The 11575-nt window shown below is 48.7% G+C and overlaps 1 pseudogene; it reads right to left on the bottom strand.

Annotated features, from left to right (window-relative positions):
* Positions 1-10447: 10447 nt before the first annotated feature.
* Positions 10448-11369, bottom strand: LOC118881215 (annotated as a pseudogene).
* Positions 11370-11575: the final 206 nt, after the last annotated feature.

Below are 11575 nucleotides of genomic sequence, written 5' to 3' on the forward strand. Positions count from 1 at the left end.
CCGGGATGGGCTCGGGGCTCGGGGCTCGGGGCTCGCGGCGGCACCGCCGCCGCCTCTCAGACACCGGCTCCGGCACCGGCTCCGCGCCGCGGCGGCCTGGGGAGCAAACGGAGGGGCGGGCCGGGGCGGGGCCTCGGAGCTGCGGCACGGGGGCGGGGCGGGGCGCGGGCGAGCGGCCGAACTGCCCTGCGCGGCCCCGCCCCGCGCCCTCGGCGGCGCCCCGCCCCGCTCAGCTCCTCCTTTCATTCATTCTTCCTGGAGTGACAACACTCGGCTCCGCGCCACTTGGCCAAGGCGCATAAACCCAAAGCTGCGGCTTAGGTGGAATGCGTGCTCTGATGCGGCAACCTAGGGGGTGTAGAAGAGCCAATTAGGGACCTCGGTTTCCCTGCGGGGAGCCCCTAGACCCAAGCCTGCTGGATGGGGGCCAAGAACCGAGACCCGACCCGGAGGAGACGTTGTGGACCCTGAGGACCATAGTGGTTGCCTTGGGCAGGGGCGCCGGCCAGGTCCTCTCCCTCTCTGAGCCCTGCGGGGAGGGCAGGCCCCAGCAGGGTCTGGGGGGGAAGGCGATGGCCCACGTCTCAGGCTCTCACCAGCTAGGCAGGGCGCTGAAGGAGCAGCCCCTGGGGGAGACTGTGACAGCCATGCTCAGGGATTTGCTCCTCCCAGTGCTGGAGACCTGGAGCCGGCGCCGCCCTGCCCAGCCTTCCGGAGGAGGCACGGCTGAATGGGGTTTTGGCTGAGGGAAGTGGCCAGAGGAATTGGGTGGTCCCCGACGCACAGGTGCTCAGTCCAGCACTGGAAGCGTGGAGCACCCTGCCGACAAGTGAAGAATCCTATCTCCGCGAGGCCCACCGCCCACTTCGTCGTCCTACAGCCTGGGAGCCTATGCGGGGAGAGGTTGAGCCACATGCTTAAGTTCACCCAGTGAACAAGGGACAGAACTGCCCACACTCCCGCTCCAGCCATCAAGTTTGTATAGATTTTTCTCTAGTCAGGGCTTGGGTCCAGTGGCCTACAAGGTGGGGCATTCACCCCTGGGTGCAAAACAATTACCTGCGGGAGGGAACAAAATATAATTTTTCTTTCTTCCTTCCTCCCTCCATCTCTCCTTCTTTCTTTTCCTCCCTCCCTCCTTCCCTCCTTTCTTAATATTCAGATTGATGCTGGTGCCCTCATTCTGTCTGCTGGTCAGATGACCCTAAAGCACTTATAGTAAAGTATCCCAAGGAGGTGTGGAGGTCCTCGGAGGCTGGACAGCAACGTTTTTTGCTTGTTTGTTGCTTTACTATAGGGTATATGTCAGGCAGGGTCCTGGTAGGAAACCGAGAAGCACTCAGCAGGGATTACTGAGGAGAGTTTAATAAAGGGGATTTTACAACGGACTGGGCAGCATTAAGGGAAACCCATGAGGACACTCACGGCCTCAGGAGGTGGCAGCAGTTAGCACCCCTGGGTGAAGGGGCTTGGGAGAGGGCCCCAGTGCAGGATGCAGGGGGATACTGAGTGGACCTAGAGGGGCCATGGGCCTGTGCCTGGTTAGCTAGAGGATATCACCCAGTTTTATAACACAACTAACCCTTACAGAGTAGACTTGTGGCTGCAAAAGAGTCTTGAAAAGACAGCAGATTGAAGATGATGCTGATACTGCAAGACGAGCGAAAAGACAGAGCTGGCACTTCCCTCTCTTGTTGGAGCTCCTTGTCAGCCACGTTTCCCGGTGAAACCAAGGACCAACTCATCAGATCTGACATATTCGGTCACATTGCTCATCCAAGTTATTATTAAGTCTTTTTTTTTTTTTTTTTAAGTCTTTTTTTAACTGAAAGCAAAAAAGCAATTTTGTACTTTTAATAAATACAAGCATTCAACTGTTGTTCATTTCATCTTTCGAACATTCTTCTTAAACTCTGCTTTTGCATTGTTATGTGATGAACATTTTTTATTATTTATATAGTCAATTATGTATGTAATTTATAAGTGAATGTGTCTATGTGTGTGTTGGGGAACAAATATTAATTTGGGTGCAAATTAAGAGCTCTGGCTTGGATGTGTTAAGTTTTAGGTGTCTGTCTGCCATCCAAGTGACAAATATGTGTGATATTTGCTCAAAAATATTTTACTGATGTGGTTCGTGATACAAGTTTTCTAGATGAGGGGTCCAGAGCCCTTTGGGAAAGACTCACTCCAGGTCAATAGTTAGGATTTGTCCAAATTGCCAAATTGATGCCTGGCTGAACACAGGCTGGTGACAAGAGGCTCCGTGGGGATACTCACTGGATTAGCCCAAGACTGCGACCCAGGGCAGGGACCAGAGCCTGAACTGTCCTAGCCTAGGGAGGAAAAGAGAGCTGACATCATGGGATCCCTGCTGTCAGATGCAGCCTGCCCCCTTCTTGCCCACTCTGCGTGACATCACCCAGACACGTGGCTCGTTGACTCCCCTGCCCTCTCGAGCTGCGGATGCAAGAACCCAAATATCTACTTGGCATCTCCACTTGGATGACAAACGGGCACCTCAAACTTAATGCATCCGGATCAGAGCTCTTAACTTGTGCCTGGATCTGCTCCTCCCCCAGTGTTTCTCATCTCAGTAAATGACATCCCCGTCCTTTAGTGGCTCAGCCAAAATTTGAAGGCATCCTCGACTTCTCTCTCCCTATTCCTTTTCCTTGCACTTGATTGATCCATCAGCAAGTCCTATTGGCAGATCCTATTGGCTCCCTGTACAAAGCAGATCTAGAATTCCACCACTTCTCCCTCCACTCCTCTCTCCTCCCTGGTCTAGCTGGGTGTACAGTATGACGGCCCCTGAGTCATGCACCCCTGTGACCCTCCAGAGCCTCTGAAGGGTCAAAGTGTGACATTTCCCTGCTTTCAAACCCAAAGCCCTTACTGCAAGCTTTATGGGACCTAGTCCCTGGCTACTTCTTTGGCCATATTTCTTCTCTCCTTTGCTCTTTCTAGTTAACTACGGTGCACCTCTCTGCTCTTCTAACTTCCCAAGCATGTGTTCATCACAGGGCCTTTGACCTGAGGTTAGGTGTCCCCAACCATCCCAGCTAACTTAACATTCTTTCTCACTCTCCGTCTCCTTCCCTGGCTTTTAATCCTCATAGCACTGATTCACCTGACGTTAGAATTAATCATTTATTCACTGTATTCGTTTCCTGTGGCTGTGGTCACAAATTATTTTGCTCACAGTTTTGGAGGCCAGAAGTCCTAACTCAGTGGCTTTGGGCTAAAAACAAGGGCTGCATTCCTTCCGGAGTCTCTAGAGGAGAAATCAGTTCCTTCCCCCTTTTGGCTACTTTTCTTTTTAAAACTGTGTCATCAAAACACATAATATAAACTTATCATCTTAACCATTTTTAAGTGTACGTTTCAATAGTGTTAAGTACAGTTGACCTTTGAATGATTCAGGGGTTAGAGGCACCAACACACCCCCCCCCCCACCGCTGCCCTCAACACACACACACACACACAGTGGAAAATCTGAACGCTGCTATCTCTGCCTCAAAAACAAAGGAATTGATAAATGACTCACCCAAGGCCAGGAAGCTGAAACCGTTTGGAGAGAATCAGGACTCAACCCGCTGTTCTTTTGATTCTACATATTATGATCTCTAATCGCACACAAACTTTTCCCCACACTTAGTTAAAGACCTGTAAAATGAAAATACAGGTGTTATATTTATTGAAAAAAAATCCGCATATAAGTGAACTCTCCCGGTTCAAACCAGCGTTGTTCAAGGGTAAACTGTATATTCACACTGTTGTGAAACAGATCTCCAAAACTTTTTTTTTTAATCTTTTCTTTCGTTCTTTCTTTATATGGAATATAGTTGATTTACAGTGTTGTATTATTTTCAGGCATACAGCACAGTGAATCATTTATACATGTACATTATCCACTTTTTTTTAAACATTCATTTCCCATATAGGTCATTACAGAGTCCAAAAATTTTTCATCTTGCAAATCTGAAGCTCTGTACCCATTAAACAAACTCCCTTCTTCCCCTCCCCCAGGCCCTGGTGACCACCATTCTACTTTCTGTTTCCATGAATTTGACTACTTTAGATGCTTCATATAAGTGGGATCACACAGTATTTGTCTGCGACTGGCTTATTTCAGTTAGCATAACGTCCCCTAGGTTCATCCATGTTGTAGCATGTGGCAGGATTTCCTTCCTTCCTTCCTTCCTGTATTTATTTATTTATTTAGGATTTCCTTCCTTTATAAGGCTGAATAATATTCCACTGTAGATATACAACACATTTTCTTTATTCATTCATCTGTTGTTGGATACGTAGGTTGTTTCCACAGCTTGGCTATTGTGGATAATGCTGCAATAAACATGAGAGTGCAAATATCTCTTCAAGATAGTGATTTCATTTCCTTCGGTTATATACCAGAAGTGGAATTGCTGGATCATATGATAGCTCTATTTTAATTTTTTTGAGGAACCTCCACACTGTTTTCCATGACGGTTGTTCCAACTTAATGTTCCCACTAGCAGTATACAAGGGTTCCCTTTTCTCCCCATCTTCTCCAACGCTTATCTTTTTTTTTTTTTTTTGATAATAGCCATTTAAACAGGTAGGGGGGTGATATCTCATTGTGGTTTTGATTTGTACTTGCATGACCTGGTGATTGGTGATGCTGAGCACCTTTTCATATACTTATTGGCCCTTTATATGTGCTCTCCTGAGAAAGGTCTGCTCAAGTTCTTTGCTTATTTTCAAATTAGTTCTTTTTCTTTTTTAAATGTTGAGTTTCCTGAGTTCCAGATATGTTTTGGATATTAACCTGTTATCAAATGTATGGTCTGAAAAGATTTTCTCCCATTTCATAGGTGGTCTCTTCACTCTGTTGATGGTTTCCTTTGCTCTGTGGAAACTTTTTAGTTTGATGTTGTCCCATTTGTCCATTTTCACTTTTGTCATCTGTGATCCTGGAGTCATATGCAAAAAATCCTTGCCCAGACCAATGTCAAGAAGCTTTTTCCCTATGCTTTCTTCTAGTAGTTTTACAGTTTCAGGTCTTATGTTTGTCTTTAATCCATTTTGAGTCGATTTTTGTGTTATGGTGTGAGGTAAGTGTTCAGTTTCCTTCTTCTGCATCTGGATATTCAGTTTTACCAGCACCATTTATCGAAGAGACTATCCTTACCCCATTGTGTGTTTTTGGTACACTTGTTGAAAATCTGTTGATCGTAAATGCATGGATTTACTTCTGGGCTCTCTATTCTGTTCCATTGGTCTCTCTTTCTCTCTCTTTATTACTGTAGCTTTGTAATATATTTTGAAATCAGGAAGTATGATGCCTCCAGCTTTATTCTTCCTGTTCAAGATTGTTTTTGTTATTTGGGGTCCTACATGAATTTTAGGATTGTTTGTGGGAGGATATGGGCTGAAGACCTCCTATTCTGCCATCTTAATAGTGTCATTTCTCTGTAGTTTTCTCTTTTTGTAGTGTCTTGATTTTTTTTCTTTAATTTATTTATTTTATTTTTGGCTGCGTTGGGTCTTCGTTGCCGCACACAGGCTTTCTCTAGTTGTGGCAAGCAGGGGCTACCTTCCTTGCAGTGCACAGGCTTCTCATTGCGGTGGCTTCTCTTGTTACGGAGCACAGGCTCTAGGCATGTGGGCTCAGTAGTTGTGGCGCACAGGCTTAGTGCTCCGCTGCATGTGGGATCTTCCCGGACCAGGGTTCGAACCCGTGTCCCCTGCATTGGCAGGCGGATTCTTAACCACTGCACCACCAGGGAAGCCCTCTTCTTGTAGTGTCTTTGTCTGGCTTTGGTATCGGGGTAACGCTGGCCTCTTGGAATGAACTTGGAACTGTTTCTCCTCCTCAGTCTTTTGGAAGAGTTTCAGGAGAATTGGTATAAATTCATCTTTAAATATTTGGTAGAATTCACCAGTGGAAACCGCCTGGTCTTGACTTTTCTTTGTTGGGAGGATTGATTACTGATTCGTTCTCCTTTCTTGTCATTGGTCTCTTCAGATTTTCCATTTTTTCACAATTCAGTCTTGGCAGGTTGTGTGTTTTTAGGAATTTACTCATTTCTTTAGGTTATTCAATTTGTTGGCATACAATTCTTCCAGCTTCTTTTAAGGATACTTGTGATAGCATTTAGGGCCCAGCAGGATAATCTCCCCATCTCAAGATCCTTAACTTAATCACATCTGCAAAGACTCTTTCTCCATATAAGGTAACTGTTAGGGGCTAAATTGCATCCCCCCCTAAAATTCATATGTCGAAGTCCCAACCCCCAACAACTTCAGAATGTCACTGTATTTGGAGATAGAATCTTTAAAGAGGCAATTAGGTTAAAACAGGTCATCAGAGTGGGCCCATAATCCACTATGACTGGCGTCCTTATAAGAAGAGGAGAGTAAGAGACTTATATGCACAGAAGGAAGACCATGTGAGGACACAGGGAGAAGACAGCCACCTACACGCCAAGGAGAGAGGCCTCAGGAGAAACCAACCCTGTGGACACCTTGATCTTGGACTTCCAGCCTCCAGAACTGTGAGGAAATAAATTTCTGCCACTCAGCCTGTGGCAATTTGCTATGACAGCCTGAGCAGACTAATAACAGTAATATTTACAAGGTTTCAGGGATTAAGACCTGGATATCTTTGAAGCTATTATCAGCCTAGCACATTTGCTTACCATTACCACCTCTCTACCAGAGTGTATAACTAATGAAAGCAGGGAGTTTAAACTATTTTGATCTCAAAACAATGTCTATCCTTAGGGAGTTGCATTCTGGTGGGGAGAGTCAGACAATAAACAAAGACGCAAAGTATACTGTGCTATGTGGTGACATGATGGGTACTGGTGATGGGTGCTCTGGAGAAAGAGAAGGCAGGGCCAAGTCACTGGTCTCCCAAGTGGGGGAGGAAGGTATAGTTTGCAATTTTATTTAATTATTATTATTATTTTTGGCCGCACTGCACGGCTTGCAAGATCCTAATTCCCTGACCAGGGATTGAACCCACGTCCTTTGCAGTGAAAGCTCGGAATCCTAACCACTGGACCTCCAGGGAACTCCCTATAGTTTGCAGGTTTAGAAAGGGGGTCAGGGAAGGACTTTCTGAGAAGGTGACATTTGAATCAAGACCTGAAAGAGGTGAGGATGCCAAGCACGCTGATAATGGAGGGAAGAGCTTTCTGGGCAGGAGAGACAGCAGACGTGGAGGCTGCAGAGGGGTGGCCTGTTGCCTGCAGGGAAGGGAAGAGGGCAGTGTAACCACACGGCCTGGCAGGGGGCCGAGTAGCAGGATGCTGGTCAAACAGCTGGTCAGAACACCTGGTCCAACTCAGGTAGGGGCTCCTCGGCCATTGAAAGGCCTCTGGCTTGGGCCCCGAATGAGACGGGAGCCACAGCAGGATTTTGAGCAGATGTGTGACCTGAGCTGACTTATGTTTTAAAAGGATTGTTTTGGCTGCTGTGTGGAGAGAAGGCTGAAGGGGAGCCAGGGCAGAATCAGGGAGCCGTGTCTGGAAGCTGTGTCAGCCCCCCGGGCAAGAACTGCTGGTGGACCAGGGCATGGGGTTGGGAGGGGTGGTTGAACTCTGGTTATCTTCTGAAGGCAGTGACCCAGGATTTGCTGGTGAATCTAGTGTGGGCCGTGGGAGGAGAAGAAGTCTCCAAATCTGCTGGCCTGAACCACTGGAGCTGCTGTTTACTGAGATGGGGAAGGTGGGGAGGAGAGCAGGTTTTGGCGGGGGTGGGCGGACCCATGCTACGCAGGATTATGAGACTTCCAGGTGGAGATGTTAAGAACTGACCTTGAACGTGCAAGTCCAGAGTTCAGGGGAGAGGTCTGCGCTGGAGGTGTCAGTTTGGGAACTGCCAACGCATACGCGGTATTTAAAGCCATGAATTATGAGAAATCGAAGCAGGGAGGCGCCAGGGCTGAATGCTGGGGCTGGCCAACTTTCAGAGGCTGGAGAGCTGCAGAGGGATGAGCAAGGGATCTTTTTTGTTTTTTGATTTATCTTTTCTATTTTCAGGACTTTCTCCCATAGACCTGTATCATCCAATACTGTGGCTATTTACACTTAAAAATTTAAATTAAAAAACAAAATTAAAAATTCAATTCCTCAGTCTCACTAGTCATATTTTTAGAGCTCAAGAGCCCACGTAGCTAGTGGTTACACACTGGACACAGCAGATAGAGGACATTTCCATCATCACAGAAAGTTCTGTGGAAGGTGCTGCTATAGACCAACTCACACTGACATGTAGGAAAGATACGTACACACAAACGTCCAGGACAGCATTGGTCATAATAGCAAAGTGATTAAATAAATACAACAGATATAGTTACTGGTATGTTAACTCCATGAGGAAAAGGATTTTTGCCCATTTTGTTTACTACTGTATATTCAGCTTCTAAAACCATACCTAGTGCATGGTAGGTAACTCCATAAGTATTTGTTAAATGAATATACAGCTGATAAGGAATGATCTTTGAAACATAGTTTTGATTAAAATAACACCAAGATGCTGAGTAATGCAACTAATATGTGTATATGTTTGTGCATGATGAATAGATGTCTCTGGAAGGGAGGGTGACCAACTATCCCAATTTGCCTGGGGCTGAGGGGTTTCCCAGGATGAGCAAGGGATCTTTTTGCTGAACAAGTGAACGAATGAATGAATCTGGTTTGCCACTACTCTTGGGCAGGCTGTCACTCCTCACTGAATGTCACAGCAGCCCCCCACCCCGTGGTCTCCTTTAACCTACCCCCTACCCGCTTCTGATCCATCCTTGGCCTTTCCTCGGCTCTGCTCCCTCCCACCAGGCAGTCGGAACCATCACAGGGCTGCCCTTCCTGCTTGAAAGGCCTGACCCTCCCTACTCTCTGCTCTATTCTCTGCCTGGTAGATTGCTTCCTGTGCTCTGCTGTCCTCTGGGAAGCTGTCCCTGAGCATCGCCCCACCCCCTTGCTCTTTCCACAGGGTCCTTGTGCGCAGGCGCACGGATACCCATACAGCCGTCTGCTGCCGTCTGCACGGCAGACTGCACCCACAGTCCCGACAAACAGCTCCCTCGCCATCCTTCTGGCCTCCACGAGTGCCCACTGGCTATGGGGTTCGCTCTCAGGGGGACGGATGCACACATGAGGCCATGTGGGCCCTGGAAGTGGAGTTGGTGGTCTGCGGAGGAAATTCCAGAATCTGGTACCCAAGAGTGTGCTCTAGAAGGGAGTTGTGGGCTCCAGGGGGGCACATCCCCATGCTCTGTGGATTTGTAGCCCTGAGGGGAGGGGGACGACCCTGGGGAATTGGTGCATCCAAGGGTAGTACTGAGCCTCCTGTTGCCACCTGCAGGGTGTCATTTGTTATGCTTTGTAAGGAAGTAAAGTGGTGCCCTAGTGGCCATGTGTGACAGTGAGTCTTCCTTAGAGGGGATGTTTAGAGGGAAACATCCATCTGTTTTTCTGAGGTCGGGCCATTTCTTTTTTTTTTTTTTTTTTTTTTAATTTAATTTATTTATTTATGGCTGTGTTGGGTCTCAGTTTCTGTGCGAGGGCTTTCTCTAGTTGTGGCAAGCGGGGGCCACTCTTCATTGCGGTGCGCGGGCTTCTCACTATCGCGGCCTCTCTTGTTGCGGAGCACAGGCTCCAGACGCGCAGGCTCAGTAATTGTGGCTCACGGGCCTAGTCGCTCCGTGGCATGTGGGATCTTCCCAGACCAGGGCTCGAACCCGTGTCCCCTGCATTGGCAGGCAGATTCTCAACCACTGTGCTACCAGGGAAGCCCCGGGCCATTTCTTTTCTCTCTGCAAGGCTGTTCACCAAGGCCAAGTGTTTGGTCTGGACAGAAGGGTCATTTTTGTTTCCTCCATCTGTACTCTCAACATCTAGAGGCCAAGGATTTGGACCTAAGGGGTGAGGGCTGGGGAAGGAGTGTCTGGGTGGGTGAACCCACATCCTCAGAGGAATGAGACCCACTGTGGGTGGGCATGTGTAGGGCTGGCTGCTCTGCTTCCCCTACAAAGGGATTATCATTATTAAAGGACACGCTGAACTAGGAGACGGATCAATTCACCAGAAGCCAACAGCAGGCGATTGGCAGCCCCCTAAATACATTTTGAACAGGTTCCCCAAGGCCGAACCCTGTTCCCTACCCGGACCAGGAGCTGAAGGCAGATGAGGGATTACAAAGGAGGCCAAGACATAGTTTCCTTTAAAAGGTTTTCATTTATTAGTCTTTTCTGAAGCAGTTAATTCTCTTTTCTTATTTAAAAAAAAAAAATGTGTGTTTCACTCAGAGTTATACCAAAGTGATTAAAATGAATCTTCTACTGGGGATGTAGCTCCCCAGATCAGAAAAAAAAAAAAAAAAGTTTTTTTCCCCCCATAAACCACAAAAATAAAACCAAAGGAGAACATCAACAATCAAAAATAATCCCCAAATATCCAGGACAAAAAATAAAATATTTATTGATCTATCACAGCGAGACACAAAGAGATGGGCGGGGCAGGGGGGGAAATGCTCTGAAGTACAGTGGCTCCAGGGGGGGGACCGGGGATACAGTACTGCGTGGGGGGAGACCCAGTTTTGGGGGGAGATTCCTGCTGCCCCAGTCGGCACAGCCCCTCACAACCTGGGCTCAGGGCTCCTACGTAGGGGTGTGTGTGATGGGGCAGAGGCAGGGCACAGGCTGCCATGACAGGTTAATCGAGTTGATGGTAGGGGCGCCCAGCCAGCTAGCGGTGCCGGGCAGCCAAATGGGGGCCAGGACGGATGGACGGATGGGCAGATGGGCGGATGAATTCCACAAGAGCAAGAGGGCTATTCCCAATGGGGGGAATCTTCCGACCTGAAGGTGCCCCAGACATGGGGAATAGCGACTGGTAGGGGAGAGTGGGCCAAGGGGGCCAAGAGATCGTGTGACCGAATCCAGCTTGAGGGTTTCGATGCTTGGGTACCAACTGGACCGCAGCCAGAGGTGGGTCCTGGTGGGCAGGGGGAGGTGAGACTGCCCAGGAAGTGTCTGCACCATCTTCAGAGGAGCCCCAGGGAAGGGGTTCCCAAGGGGCTGCCCTTCCCTCCTCCCTCCCCGCAGGAAGAATGAGAGCACCAGTACGTAGCACCAAGTTCCCTTGGAGATGGAGTGTGTGGAGGGGGAGCTCCTGGGTGGGAAGGGGGTGGGGGCAGGGGCCAAGCCCACCCACCCCTTGCCTCTGAAGCAGGGGGCTTCCAGGGGCCCACTTGGCCACCACTCTCTTGTTTCCTTGCCCTGTGGATTTCCAAGGCCACCCTGCCTGCCCTGTTCCCTCCTGGGGTGGGAACTTAGGAGGGGGCATGGGATGGGGGGGGGGTCACAAAGGGTTTACATTCTCCACCAAGCAGTAGCACCAACGTTGATGAGGTCGTGAGTCAGGGGTCCTGGGAAGCTCACTTTCTCTTCCGGCCACAGGCTTTCCCCAGGCAGGCCCCAGCTGGGTGCGGGGAGGCACACGCAAGGGTCAGTCTTGGTTGCTTCTCAAGCCCTTGCCCACTCCCCCCAACCCCAAGCTGTTCTTAGCACCCACATCATCAC

Source organism: Balaenoptera musculus, chromosome 15 (assembly GCF_009873245.2).
Source record: "Balaenoptera musculus isolate JJ_BM4_2016_0621 chromosome 15, mBalMus1.pri.v3, whole genome shotgun sequence".
In the NCBI taxonomy this organism is placed as follows: Eukaryota; Metazoa; Chordata; class Mammalia; order Artiodactyla; family Balaenopteridae; genus Balaenoptera; species Balaenoptera musculus.